The following is a 16,303-nucleotide window of genomic DNA, read 5'->3' as shown; positions in this document are numbered from 1 at the left end:
CTGTCAGGGCAGATGGAGGGATGCTCACTGTGCCACGCCCCACCCCACCCCACACACCACACCGTACCACCACATCCCACCCACCCACCCTCTACCCCCACCTCCCACCACATTCCATCCCACCACACCCCACACACCACACCCCACCCCAACCCACCCCTCCATCCTCCACCCCTCACCACATTCCACCCCACCACACCCCACCCCATCCCACCCCTCCATCCTCCACCCCCAGCCCCCACCCCCACCCCACCCACCCCCACCCCACCCCTCCATCCTCCACCCCACCCCACCCCACCGTCTACCCCTACCCCCCACCACATTCCATCCCACCACACCCCACCCCATCCCACCCCTCCATCCTCCACCCCCAACCCCCACCACCACCCCACCCCACCCCACCCCACCCCACCCCACCCCACACACCCTACCCCACCCAACACCATACCACACCACTCCACCCCTCACTACGTACCACTCCACCCCACCCCACCCCTGGAGGCCATTATAGCGATAACTGGGCTATCTCTAGTTCCTCAGGGCGCCCAAGCGCACAGCGCATCAGTGAACCAGGACTGCCATAGTTGGCATGGCGCTTTCACTCTTTACTTTCTCTCTCTTTTCATTCCCTCTTCTCCCTTCCTCCCTCCCTCCTCTCCTCCCTCTTCTTTTCTTCCCCTCTGTCTGTCCGTCTTTCTCTTTCTTTCCCCCCTCCTCTCTCTCTTCTCAATGGGGCCACCTATTCTCCCTCTCCGGGCAAAAGTGAGGGGCCCACAAAGGAGCTCTAAAGAGACAGGGCGAATGTCCTCAATTTCGTCCTTGGCAGAGGGAGTGCTGGAGCCGTCCAGATGATCGCAGGGCAGGATCCGGCTTCTTATAAACAAATAGCAGAGTCCAAGCCGCTCTGTGTCCTAGAGCTGCAACAGCTGCTGGAAGGTCTCACTGGTGCTAACTGGGAATTAATTTTCTTTTTAAATGTTCATTTTCCTTTCTCCTTGCTTCTTGTTTTCTGCTGCTGGCTCCAGCCTGAGGTCCTCTGGGTGCTTTTGTTCTGTTCTGTTTCGGATTTTGCATATGAGTTTGGTTTTTTTTTTTTGCTTCTTTTTTTGTCTGGTTATGTTGCTTTTTGTTTGTTTTCCCCAATCATTCCTGTCTTGGTCTTTCTGAGGAGATAATTGTCCCCATATTTATCCTGGCTACCTTGAACCTCCAACAGAGTCACCCAGTGTACAAAGAACACCACCGGCACCAGTACCGCTTCATCATCAAATAATCACGAATTAAAAATAACAAAACATCTCAGAAACAACAAAAAATTATAGCCCATAAGAATAAACAAGGCAGAATGGCACAAATAAGTGACCAATATATAGAATTGAAAGCCCTTCCTGAAGAAAACAATCCAAAAATAAACACAGAAAATTATTCTTAGGTATGTCCAACAGATGTAAACAAAATTCAAAAAAGCCACATTTTATGAGACTTTTATATATAAGGTAAATGTACATTCAGAAAGAATCCCAACCCAATCCAGTCCAAGTCCATAAGTCTGACTTAGCCCATATGTCCTACACCGATCTACAAAGTCCTCTTCAAACTCACAAGGCACACACAATGACACCATTCAGGATGATCACAGGTCAGTGGGTTGAAGAGGCTTTGAATCCAGTGACGGTGTAAGCACCTCAGTGTTGGGAGGGGTTTCCACGCAGTTTCTCCAGCATCCAGGGCTGCATCAGGGTAGGTCCTTGTGGCTTCTCCTCAGGATGTCTCACAGGAAGTCAGTCTTGCCAGCTAAGGCAGCTGCATACTGACCTGACCATCAGAGAACAAGAGACCAGAGAACCAGAAAGGCCAGTCTCACGGAGCCATTTATCTCTCCACCCTTCAATTAATCCCACATGTGTTTACTGGCCAGGTTGGCACAATAAAACTTAACTATCTCAAAGATTAAGATAGCTAAAAAGAAAGAAAGAATGACTTTAAGATAATTCTGGAAAACGTGACAAGAGGAATCTGAGAAAATAAGTGAAAAATTAGAAAACATACAAAAATACCAAACAAAAATCCAGAACATAAACACTAAGATATTAGAACTAGAAAATATGTTGGAAGAGCAAAGTAGTAAAAATTAAATAAATGGTTCAATTTTTGTAAGGTTGAAAACAATTCTCTGAAGATCAAGCTACAATAAATTAAGCCATAAAGATATAAGTTTTCAATCTTAAGAAAGTCTAAGAATTATGTGAGACACGATCAAAAAGAGTAATGTGTGTGTAATAGGAATTACAGAACAAGAAGAAAAAAAACCAAAGGAGAAAAAAAACCCAGATAAAATTGTCCAAGACCTATTGGAGCAAACTTCCATGACATCATGAAACGGAATAAAATAATCACATATAAAGCTGGGAAAGCAAAACAAAACAGTCAAGCTGGACCCCAGATGAAAATCCCTACAACACATTCTACTCGAGCTTTCCAAAATCAAAGAAAGAATTCCGATAGCAGAGTAGGGAAAAAACATAAAGGGAAAACAGTACCACTAAGCTCTGATTTTTCAGCCCAAACCATGTAGGCAAAAGGCAATGGGATGACATATATCAAAAGCTGAGAGAAAAAAAGAAGTCAACCAACGATCTCATTTCTAGCAAAAATTTTGATCAAAGATGAGGGAGAAATACGGGGTTTCCCAGAGAAAGTAATTAAAAGTTGTCAGAAAAACAAGACTAACTTCACAAAAATTTTAAGAAGAATTCTTTGGATAGAATCAAAATAGTAGCAGAGATGAATCTGAGATCAAAACATAAGACAACATTGGTCAGAAGTTAACTTAATCATCAAAGTAAAAGAAAATTACAAAATTTAAAAGAGGGAAGCAGACATATGAATCTCTAATAAGACAATTAAGAGGTAAACAGAGGGAATAATGCAGTCACAAAATACTCAAATAGGAGAAACTTGAGCCGATTTCAATAGAAAATATATTAATTTGGGGTTGAAATTAATAAATTAAAAAATAATGTCAAAGAAAATGGATACACATAACCGAAATTAAAAAGACTCAATAGACAGGAAAATAATGGCAAAGAAGGGGGAAAGAAGACAGAAAAATTACAAACAAAATTAACTCAATCCAGAATATTATGAGAAACAAAGAAACCAAAAACACAACCAACAAAGTGATAACATTAAATTCATACCTATTAATAATGACACTGATTGTAATGGGATTAAATGTACCCGTCAAAAGACAGAGAACAGTAGAATGGATAAGAAAATAGGACCCATCAATATGCTCCTTACAAGAAACACCCCTTAGACACAAAGACAAAAATAAACTACAAGGCAAAGGTTGGGAAAAAATGGACCAAATTAATTGCTATTTAAAAAAGGAATGGAAACATTAGTTGCTGGTAAAATAGAAGACAAAATTCACCATGAGAAGCAAAGAAGGGGAATAAATAAAGACCAAGAGGGATATTGAACAAAATTACATGTCATAATAAATATCTAGACAGCCAAGAAACACAAAAGTAATAGTAGGGGACAACAATATACCACGCTCAAGTAGTTTTGAAAATAAAGTAAACAATACAATCAATCAAAGGGACCTCTTAGACTCTTAGACTCTACCACCACCAACAAAAAAATATGCATCTTTTCCAGCATACATGGAATATTTACCAGATTAGAACACATTTTAGGTCACAAACACCCCTAAATAAATGTAAAAACAGTGAGATACTATAAGCAATCTCCTCAGATAAGAATGTTATTAAAAAAATGTTATAAAATTAGAAATCAACACAAAGAAACTCAAGGGGAAAATCAAAATAATAAAAGCTGATTAACACCATATGCTTAAAAACGAATGGGCAATTGCAGAAATAAGGAATGGAACTTTAATATTCCTTGAATCAATAATTAAAATGAAAAAAACACCAAACCTGTGGGGCACAGTAAAAGCAGTAATCAGAGGGAAATTTATAGCAATAAATGTATACATCAAAAAAGAAGAAAACAACAACTTAATCCAACAACTAAAACAATAACAGCAACATAAACCCACAGCCACCAGAATAAAGAGCATAAGATAAATAAATGAATCATAAAACAGAAAAATAATAGAAAGTAAAGGACCAGAAGTTAGTTCTTTGAAAGGATGAACAGAATTGACAGACCACTGGCAAATCAAAACAAGAAAAAGAGGATGCGAATGTCCCAAGCAAGAAATTGAATGGGCAACATTACAGAAGAACCAAAGGAAATAAAACTGATAATAATACAATACGATGAATACCTCGACTCCAACAAACTCGAAAGCCAAGTGAAATCGACAAATTTTTAGAAAACCCCACCTGCCTAAGCGAACCAAGACTGATGTAGAAAAACTGAGTAAAATAAGAAACTGATCATTAAAATATAGCACCCTTCCCACTGCTTCTCGGCCTTTTAGCTCTCTCCACTCCCCCCCCCCCAAAATCCTAGGGCAAGATGGCTTCACTGGGGGGCTCAGAAATATCAGGAAAGAGCTGATACCACATCTACTCAAACTAATCCATTATATAGAAGGACAGCACACTTCCAAATTCATTTTATAACATAAATATAACCTTGATACTCAAACCAGCAAAGATAGTACTAGAAGAGAAAGGAAAAGGAAATTTAGGGAAGAAGTGGGAGGCAAAAGGCATTTACAGAGTTATAAATATATACATGAATAAATATATTAGCATATAAATATACTAATATTGATGTATAACAATAGGGATATAGGTCTATGTACTGATATATGTATGTTAAATATTAAGGTAGCCTCTACTCAAGTCCTCAATGCAAGGACACTTTGTTCTAATAACCTGGCATTCTGTGATGCTCACCTTCCTGACATGATTGCTGAAGACAAAATGGGTGCATAAGCAAATATGAAAAAGCAGATGGTGGCCAGCTATTACAAGATATAGTGTCTCAGGTCTTAAAGGCTTCAAGTCAAACAAGTAAACATCTAGCAGAGAAGCAACAAAGCCCACACAGAACAAGCATACCAGCCTTTGTGATCACGAGGTGTCGACAGGATCAGGTATCAGGCATCAGAAGACCCAAAACAAACAATCATATCGATGAGAATGAGGGGGGCTGGAGTTTGACCCAAAGTCCATCTGTAGGCAATTGGACATCCCCCCCCCCCCCACAAAAGGGTTGCAAGGAAGGGACGAGTCAGCCAGGGTGCAGTATAGCACTGATGAGACAAAACACACAACATTTCTCTAGTTCTTTAATACTTGCTCCCCTCCTCTAACACGATCCCAGCTCTACCTTATAAATCTAGCTAGGCCAGAGCATGTACACTGGTACAGATAAGAGCTCTTGACACATGGAATGCCAGACAGATAAAACCCTGAGGAACAGTAATGGGAGTAGCGATACCATGAGGGTGGGGGGAAGGTGAGGGAAGAAGGGGGAGAAAAGGGGAACCAATTGCAATGATCAACATGTAACACCCCTCTCCTGCACCAAGAGGGATGAACAACAGAAACGTGGGTGAAGGGAGAGAGCAGATGGTGTAAGATGTGAAAATAATAATAATTTATAATTTATTGAGGGGTCAAGAAGGTGGTGGGGGGAGGGAAAAAAGAGGACCTGAGAGCAAGGGCTCAAGTAGATAGAAAATGTTTCGAAAATGATTATGGCAGCACATGGACGAATGTGCTTGATAAAATAGATTTATGCATTGTTATAAGAGCTGTAAGAGCCTCCAGTAAAATGGTTTTAAATTGTTTTTAAAAAGCATAGGGGTGAGGGAGATGTCAAAAGGACCAAAAAATCTTTAAAAAAATTATTTTTGAAGTCAGGAAATATGTGCTTGGAGCTGGAGGGGGTATGATGAGTTTTTAATCATCTCTACTTTTGAACATTTCTGAAATTTTCATCAGTAAGAATGTATAAAATTGGTGGAGGTGAAGGGGAGCAAGCAAAACAAACCAACAGAAAAAACTAAACCCAAACTCAGAGCCAACAAGTTGCTGCCGACATGTACCAACTCTACAGGACAGGGTAGAACTGCTCCATACGTTTGGGAGACCGTGTCTTCAGCTTTCTGAAACATTTCAATGGCTCTTCCAAAAATTCCTGCCGTCCTATTTTTGGCCAATGCAATCAGAACAGTTTGAACTTCTTCCTGCAGCACCGTTAGTTCTTGCTTATATGCTACCTCCTGAAATGGTGGAATATCGACTAATTATTTTTGGTACAGTGAAAGCATTATTTTCACCTTCTCTTAATGCTTCCAGCATCATTCAATATTTTGCCTATAGAAATCCCCATGGGGAACCCTGCATATGGGGTTGGGGCTCTCACTGCAAACCAGGTGCTCATAATTTAAGCTCTGATACCACTCCCTCCTTTAGATTTGAATTGTATTATTTATAATCCTTGGATCACACATACTTGAGGGCTTCTTCCACGTGGTTGATGCCTCAGTTAGACGGCTGCTTGTTTTAAGACAAGCCTTTTAAACTCTAAATGTTACTCTTTCTGATGGCTGGGCGCCAGCTGTTTTCTTCAGACTCTGCTACAGCACTCATAACTTCAGTGATCACTTCCTGGGGGTAAGTATTGAGCAGGTCATATCATAAGAACGACTTGTTCTTAGGTTAGGGCTCTGATTAAGGCTAGCTCAATATCCGTTCCTATATTTTAGCTTTATATATGTCCTGATTCATTTTAAACATATTATTTGGCTGAAAGACATTATAAATTGTTCCATGAGCATATGGTAGTTCAATTAATATTACCATTAATTTAGCTACTGGCATAGAATTTAATACACTGCTGAGGAAAAATAAGCATACACTTATAGGAAAGTGTTTTAGATCAAAATACAGGGATTGTTGATTTGTGCAGACTTGGACACAATTTACACTAACAACGAGGATTGGAGATACTGCACATTTTCATTAATGCTCTTTCACAGAGGCATAACTTGGATATGCATATCACGAAAAGTCAAAGAGACTAGGAAAGTAGCATATACATGCCAGTCCTGAGTTGCCACTTAACTGGACACCCTCAAGACATGGATTTTGAGCCAAAGACTTCCACATTGATATCCCTGGGGCAGTTTCCATCTCCATGTGCTTCATTTCACATTTGGGCATTTTAGCCCCAGGCGCACAGGGATATTTCGGTTTAGTTCATCTGTTCCTGCTTGTGTGTAAGATAAAGAACGTTCAGTGTGCTTAGTGGGAGTTCCAAATCGAATCTTTCTAGTCTGGTCTATGAAAGATAGCCACACAAAAGATGAAATGCTTAGGAATTATTCTAAACAAAGAATCGAAGATATGTAAAAGGAAACTACTGAACACCAATACAAACAACCAAAAAAAAACCCCTTCATACATGGAAGAATATCCAGTGTTCATGGCTAAGCAGACTGAAATTTTCAATACTATCTAATATAATCTATGGATAGAATGCAATCCTGATCGAAATCCCAACTTAATTCTTTAAAGAAATAGAGAAACTAATTACCATTTCATGTGGCAAGGAAACAAACCTAGGATAAATGAAGAACTTCCTCCATACGCAGAAGAATTAAACAGGACTCATATGTTTCACATGCACAAAAATAAATTCAAGATGGATTACATACCAAAATGTAAACCCCAGAGCTATAAGATACATGAAGGAGAAAGTTGGGACAAACTTAAGGACTCTATTGTAGAGCATAGAGAGACGACCGAGTGTAAACTTAAGGACTCCTCTATTGCAGAGCATATCCAGACGACCTAGTGGAGCAATGTGGCACACATAATGGAGACAAAACAGATGAGTGGGATCAACTAAAAATGAAATACTTATGCACACCTGAAGACTTCCTCAAAATACTAAAATTAGAGCCCATTGATGGAGAAAAACCTTTTTCTTTAAGCAATGGCACAACAGATAAGGATCTAATTACCAGAAACCTACAGAACTCTACAACACCTCAATAAGAAAATAATGACCCAATTAAAAACGAGCAAAAGACATGAACAGACAGTTCAAAAACATGACAGTAAAACAGCTAACGAATACACGAAAAAAATGCTCATGATTACTAGCTATCTGGAGATGCACATTAAAACACAATGGCATATCACCTTATATCCACAATGATAGCAAAAAAAAAAAAAAATAGAAAACCAGAAAACAACAACTCCTGAGAGGATGTGGAGAAAGAACTCTTATACACGGCTGAGTTGCTTGGAAATATGTACAACCAGTATGGAAAGTGATATGGAGCTACTTAAAACAGCTGGAAATAGAAATGCCTCATGATCCAGCAATATCTCTACTGGGCATTTTCCCAATGAAGTATGAAGCTAAATACCAATAGCCGTGCTCTCTCCCACATTCATTGCAGCACAGTTCACAATAGCAAGAAACTGGAGCCAGCCCAAATACCCATCAGTAAAGAATGGATAAAGAAATTCTGTGACATAGAATGGAATACTATGAATTCCTTCGGGGGGAGGAAACTAAATAGTGATGAAACCATGAAACAATTCTGGTTTCCAGAATCCATTATGCTGAGTGAAATTAGCCGATCAGAAAAGGGCAAATGTTATATGAGACTGATACTATAAAAAATAAAAAACCAAGACAAAGGCAGGCACCTGATCTCAAGTCATGTAATTTATTTCATTTTCACAGAAAACAACGTAGCATGTCTGCCATGCCTAATCATCCATGTAACACTCTTATTTGTACATCTTAAAAACTACTCCAACTGGGAGCCCTCATCTCAACTGGGCGAGTTTCCCACTATGGAGAGAGAGGGAAAAGCAATCCGTTCCTGCTATATAACATTACTCCATGGTCATCCAAAATTAACAGATACTTCTACAAGAGTGATTAGTGAACTTTATTGGAAACCTAAGTCAAGAGGCAGAGGGCATGTCTGTCCCAGAAAAAGTTACTACTCTTTTGTCCAGAGGTAAACCAGGTGGGGCAGCATGCATGTAGGACAAACTCTCACCACTCAGTACACTGACCACTAACGGAAGAGTAAGCTTGATGTCATGTACCTAATTGGCCATTTTTAACCTAGTTTGCATTCAGCCTTTGGTGACTTCAGTCATGTACTATAGACAACCAGGACTCCAGACTTTTGTCTTTTCAATGAATTTTCCTTTTTTTTTTCATGTGTGGTGTTCTTGATGCCAACCCATAACTCACCAGGTGTCAGTTATTAGCATTCAGCATGAAAAAATATTTCCTTGAGATGGTATCTCTAAAATTAGATGCTAAGTGCAGAAGTTTGTATTTTGGCTCTAGTGGATTTGTTTTATACTTCCTCAGTTTCAACCTGAACTTGCATATGAGTAACTGATGATCTGTTTCATAGCCTTGTATTGGTTAATGACATTGAGCTTCTCCATCATCTCTTCCTACAGATGTGGTCATTTTATTCTTGTGTATTCCATCTGGAAAGGTCCAAAAATTTCTAACCTCTGTTCTTTCATATTTCTGATGTTTTAATTCTATTTATCAGTAATTATCAAATCATCAAAATGCAGGCAGAAAGGGCCAAGATCCTCAGGTTAAGATCTGAGACTTCTCCGTAGATAAGAGTCTACAGGAAATAGGTTTCTCTTGACTGGCCTTGCTGGTGTGAGTAGTTACATTTTTGTCCATCATTTCACCTCATATAATCCCAAATGATCTTTCTGAAAATAGTTGTGGCAAAATTAATTGGAAAATTCTGTACACCAGGCTCATTTCAGGTGATTTGTGTAAACCTGTACTTTAAAACCTCTAGTGGTTTCCCAAGCTGATCACAAACCTTTTTTAAAAATAATGCTAAGATAAGTCCAAAAGAATTGCTACTAGCATTTCAGTTCATAGGTTTATTCAAAACAAAATGTGTCTACACTTGTCTCTACAATCAGTGAGTAGTTGCAGACAAGTTCTCCTAGTATTATATTTATCATAGTCTTGTTGCTGTTAGGAACTGTCAAATTGGATCCAACTCATAGCGACTCTGTATAAAATACCAAATTACTACTCGACCTGAGCCATTGTGACAGCCACTGTCCCTGTCCATCACATTGAGGGTCTTACTCTTTTGTGATGACCTGCTTTACCAAGCACAATGCTCGTTTCCATGGCCTGGTCTCTTTGGATATTGCTCTTGTTGGGTGCTATCAAGATGGTTTTGACACATGGTGATCCCATGGACAAGAAAACGAAACACTTCCCAGTCCTATGCATCCTCACAATTGGTATGTTTGCATGGATTGTTGCATGCACTGTGTCTGTCCATCTCCTCTTTTTCCCTGGCTCTCTACATTACCAAACATGATGTCATTTTCCAGACACTGGCGTCTTCGGACGATATGTCCAAAGTACATGAGCTGGAGTCTCACAATCCTTGCTTCTAAGACTCACTCTGGCTATAATTCTTCCAAGGCAGATTTGTTGTTCTTTTGGCAGTCAATAGTACTTTCAATATTTTCCACAATACCACAATTCAAATCAATGTGGTCTTTCTTTATTGTGCTGTTTTCACATGCACATGAGGCAATTGAAAATACCATAGCTTGAGCCAGGTTCGTCTTAGTTCTCAAAGTTTACAGATGCAGATGGAGAAGATGTCTAGAAACAATACTTTTCCATTTTGATACACTTGTTTAATATAGAGCTCCGAGATTCTGAAGCTACACTTATCTTCATGTAGACATCACCACCAGCATTATAAATCAGCTTGCTATGTTAGTCCGTGTTGAAATAGCCAGACAAATTCATAGACACTCTGTGTGTATAAGAAAAACCTTTATATAAAAGAGCGATTGTATATTGGGAAAACATCCCAGCTCAGTACAGATCTAGTCTATAAGCCCGATACTAGCCCTTTTGTATGATGCCAGTCTATAAATTCCTCTTCAGACTCACACAACACGTGCAATGATGCTGAATGCAGGAAGATCACAGACCAGTGGATGGACAGTCTTGTGGACCCACTGGCAGTTGGTAGAAGCATCTGAGCACTGATGGGGCTCTCCGTGTGGCTCCTCCAGCTCCAGGGCTCTGGCTACATCAGAGTAGCTCCATGTGACTTGTCAATAGGAATGTCTCATAGGGAGAGTGTGTGTCCCGCCTCCAGGGAAAAAGAAGGTCCCAGAATCCTCAGGAGAAGGCCATGCCCACAAAGAGGCATGATTGGCTATGATCTGATTGACAGGCTAGATGCTGATGACGCTCATGTTGACAGGACATTATGAAATGGCCACTCTTGGCATTTCTTCCAAGGAGGTCATACCACAGAGAAGGGGGATAAATGAAAAGATGGTTCAATGGTGACTTGGTTTGACCTGGGTCTTTTAATTGTATCTCGGACATGCTTAGGTCAGACCGAGATTTGGTTTGAATCCAAGATAATGGAAACGAAAGAAAAATTTCCAACAATTATTTCAGTGATGGCAAGAGGAAAAGAAATATTTTCCCACTGTTCTTATCTTAAGAGTGTATGTTGGGATTGTCTGATTACTTTCTATTTGGAAGTTTGGGGACCCAGAATAGTTAACTATCTTCTCAGGGATGCTTTGCATATCAGAAACGAAGAAGCACAGCCATCCCATGGGCTGTTTTGTGCTGTATCCATTAAGCCATTCATTATAGATGTGGGGAGAGCATTGAGATAGCTGCCATATGGTTTATAAGGATAACTTAAACTTAAAACAATAAACCTATAACCCAAGACAGTCCCCAAGAGAATGAAATTTAGACGGAGTATTCCTTTACAAAGGAATACTTTGAAAGAAATGCTCAAAATAAAATAGTTGTTTAAAACAAAGTTGCTATGTCTATGCTGTCCCTCTGTATTCATGGTTTTGGGCTATTGTCGGGGGAGATGTGTCCTGGTATTTTTTCCCATTGACTTAAAAAAAGATTTGTGTTTTGAGATGGAACAGTACATGAAAAATGTAGTTCCTTGTGGCAAGTAGCAACTTAAAGGAGTTTAATTTTTATACACAGGAATCTCAGGTCCTTAGATTAGTGGGCACTACTTAAATAAGATCTATGATCTAATAATTTCATAATCTCAATATTTACATATTTGCATTTCCTGATAACATCAAGCAACTGAATAACTAACCAAATAAAGTAGGTGTAGTCTGTTTTCAACTGGAAAGGAAATTTGTATTTCCTTTAGGGCCTATACCTTGCCCCATCACTTATACTGGACAAAGTAATGGATCGATCATCTTCCTTATTTGAAAAATGGTGATAGGAAGGTTAGTTGATTATTAATGTTAAATTGATTTTATAGTGCCTAACACAGGAAAGCCCTGGATCCACATGAATTGTTATATTGATATTTCTAACTGGGATTTGCTAATACCTAGCAAAGAGTTGTGGTAGAATTAATACATTCAAAAGCAGAGAGCAGAGTTAGTGCTGATCATTACCAGACGGATTTTTCAGCAAGTAGTTGAGAATAGTTTGCCAATCTTTCTAGCTTTCAGAAGACTAGTGAAGAAAAAACAAAAACTAATCAAAACCTCAACTACACGCTAGTGAATCTAAAGTTTTAAAAATGTCTACATAGAATAAACTCACTGCCATGAATTAATACTGATTCATAGTGACCCCCTAGGACAGGGTAGAACTGACCCTGTGAGTTTCCAAGACTGTAACTGTTTATAGGATTAGAAAGTTTTGAACTGCTGCCCATGATAAGGGTCCTCCAGGCCCAGAATTATCTCCCCCTACTGAGTTATTTCTATTTATATTGCTTAAAAGTATTTTATGGCTAACTTTTCAGATAGCCTGGGACATTGTTCTGATCGGGAAAGTTCTGGGAATTTCCTCAATCTGCATGGGACAGAAACGGTCGAGGTAGAGCTGGAGTTTCCAGAGATCTGAAGCTTGCAGCACTGAAGCACACCAGTTCCTGGAGGAGAAGAGAGGTACTGAGGGAAGGGTAGGGCATTTGACCACCAAGTTCAGGGTTTCTTACTGTCACTGACCTATACAACTCATCCGTCACTGTCATGTACAACTTACTTGAGCCTCAGTATAGACCTCACACTTACACTACCAAATGGAGCAAGAAAGATAGAAATGTGGGAAATGGTCCCTGGTGCCAGAATATGACACACAATTATGCCAGACATGGAAATAAGATTATGTCTGGGGTTAAATTGGTGAAAAGGTTACCAAATAATTAGATGTGTAGCCTGAGGTGGTTACCTATGCTCTGCTTGGAAGTAAGATTGGAGAGTTCTCAACTTCAGGTGGCAAGCGTAGACAAGTGTGAGATATGACTGCAGTATGAACAGTGGTGATGTTTCATGTGCTGTATATACTGTCCTGTGAGAAATACTAGTTCTGAAGGGATTAAGGGAGTAGCAATATGGGCACAGTTATCTAGGGATGAATATCTAGCCCAGTAGTAATTCATTATCAGCACAAATTTAAAAAACAAGCAAATTCTAGCATATATGTCTGTATGTGTGAGTTTTAAAATGTTCGTGAAAAAATAGAATTGGAATATAATCAAATTTCCCCATGGACTTTTAAAGCCCCCTCATACAAATATATTGCCATCGCCTCCTGGCGTTCAGGGTGTCTGATGATGGAAGCTAACAGATCATCCAGGGAAGATTAGCACGGTCCTTGAAGTAATAGATTGGAGTTGAAACCTCATGATGAATGCATGTCCAGTTTTAAAAAAGACGTATATACCTACATATGAGGGCAAGTAAAAACCTTGGTATAAAATCAAACAACCATGTATGAAATACAAGTATCATAATGGGAAGCTATTGTTTCTGGACATGGCCTCTTACTAGGTCCATCCACCTCTGAAGATAGTGCTTGCCTCTCTTTGACCCATGTCCAAATAATTCAGCATTCTGCACATTCTTGAGAGACTCAAGTTGTGGCCCTTTGAAATGGCATTGACTTTTGGGAACAAAGGATTCTAAAGGAGCAACATCAGAATTATAGAGGCGATGGGGTAAAGTTTCCAATGAAATTCTCCTCTGATAGGCTTTGCTATACTCAAAGAATAGACAGGTGATTTTCATGATGAAAAAAAAAATACTTTAGTGCAACTTTCTTTGTATTTTTAATTTTCCTAGGATCACACTTGGGGGCTCAATCACACCCCATATTCAGTTAATATTCAAACTCATGGCACATTAAATAGCCTATCTAATTATGAATTGCTTTCCCTCCCTGCAAAAATAATGTATTTTTCTTCCTTATAAAAATAACAGTTTTTAGGACCACTTCCTAATCGACAGCATTCAGGTTTGGCCAGCTCAGACTGAACACAGGAGCAAGAATAGCCCAGACATCTGTGAACTCATGCTGAATTCAAGAGCAAATAACACCCAAGCAGAGGACACGAAGGAAGGAGCCAGGTGCGTGGGAGCCTGCTCATTGTCCCATAATAAGTGATAACACCCAAGAAGCCTGTGTCGTCGTTCTCATTTTTAACACCTGTTGCATGTGACCCCTATTACCAGAAAGTGACCCTGTGGGCTCTGTTCTTGAAATTCCCCACCTCCTCTCATAATAGCCAATGTCCTCGCAGCTTAAAGACTCCTTTTCTCTTGTTTGGGGAGCAATGGTCTGAGTTGTCACGGGTCCCTGCAGTCTCCCTTGAGCCCTTTGCACTTCTTCCCTTGCAAGGCATTGCTCTCTCTTACAGATCTTTTTGCTTATGCAATAAGCTTGCAGCGATGTTTCAACATATTTTATTTTGATTAAACCAGTGCACATATGAACTGGTACTGTAGTGGCAGTGCTTTTTGATTTCCGGTGTGTGTGTGTGTGTGTGTGTGTGTGTATGTGTGTGTGTGTGTGTGTGTGTGTATTCTAAGAAACTGTCAGAGCTGACAATCTGTGTATAGAAAGTATCTGAACTAGTGCTTGGGTTCAGTGAAACATCTTATGAACATCAATTTACATTAATTGAATTCTTACATTTTTACTATAGACTAACTATACTTGCCAAATGTATATTATCCTAGTACCATCGTATAATGCAATGCTTACACAGATACTTCACCACCAACCACCACTCCAACGCTACTTTATCTAGCTTTGCTTATTATACACAAAGCATTATTTCCTTCTTAGATTGTTACAAGTCTATGACAAGATGCCAGATATCGGGGGCAGGAATCCAATATTTTCCACCCGGGAGTAGTTACCTGGCAGTGAATTGCAGATCACCACATTGTGATGGCTCTCTGTGGCCATTGGCATCGTGGCCAGCTGTTGCTCCTCACAAACACCCTATCTCTAGGCAATACTGAAAAGAGGAGAAAGTGAAGGCATGTAAATAACACTTTTCCTGCTTTCCTTTCTCCACTGTGTTTAGATACACACAATTTTTGTCTCCAAAGTATTTTTTAAAACATTCTAAACATATTCCCGCCGCATTCTCTTTAATTCTGGTGCTCAGCTGAGCAGTGTTACTAATTGATTTCAACTTGAACAGCAGCAGGGGCCCCTAAAAGCTGCTAAGGGGGCAGGGCTTAAGCACACATAGATAGTCAATGGTCCACTAACTTCAGACAACTGTTGCTGTTGTTGATAGGTGCCATCAAGTCAGTTCCAACTCATAGGAATCCTACGTACAACAGAATTAATTAATCCCTGGTCCTACACCATCATGGTAGTTACATAATCTGTTGTCAATTTGAGATTTAAGAGTGAAGGAGAGGAGGTCAGCCTGCTAATCAGGTCACAGCTTGATGGCCTCATTTAGAGACGTTAAGGTGATAAATAGCTCACTGGAGGCTGGACACATGCTCACTCCCTGCAAGACATGATTGCTGACAAAACACATGGAGCTACACTAGGGCCCTGGAGCTGAAGGAACCACGTGGAGACCCCTGCCAACACTGAGATGCCTCGACTGCCACTGGATCCACAAGACTTTCCATCCACTGGTTTGTGATCTTCCTGTATTCAGTGTCATTGCATGTGTTTCGTGAGTCTGAAGAGGGATTTATAGATTTGTATCAGACACATGGGCCAATATCGGACTTATAGACTTGATCTGCACAGGGCTGGGATGTTTTCTCAATATTTAATTGCTCTTTTATGTAAAGCTCTTTCTTCTACACATCTCAGTGTCTATGAATTTTGTTTCTCTAGTCTACCTAGATTAATACAACCATCCTCATAATTGTTACGTTGGTGTCCACTGCTGCAGCCTCTGTGTCATTTCATCTCTTGATGGATCGTTCCTCTCGATTCTTCCTCTTCCCCTGCCATTCCACTTTAACACGTATGACGT

At 39.8% G+C, this 16,303-nt stretch overlaps 1 protein-coding gene across 1 annotated transcript in view; it reads right to left on the bottom strand.

Annotated features, from left to right (window-relative positions):
• Positions 1-16,303, bottom strand: part of GABRG3 (gamma-aminobutyric acid type A receptor subunit gamma3) — a 218,064-nt gene that overhangs the window by 74,513 nt on the left and 127,248 nt on the right. The gene's annotated exons all lie outside the window — the stretch shown is intronic.

Source organism: Tenrec ecaudatus, chromosome 17 (genome assembly GCF_050624435.1).
Source record: "Tenrec ecaudatus isolate mTenEca1 chromosome 17, mTenEca1.hap1, whole genome shotgun sequence".
Classification (NCBI taxonomy): domain Eukaryota; kingdom Metazoa; phylum Chordata; class Mammalia; order Afrosoricida; family Tenrecidae; genus Tenrec; species Tenrec ecaudatus.
The sequence above is the reverse complement of the archived record's forward strand: the minus strand, read 5'-3'. Positions and strand labels throughout refer to the sequence as shown.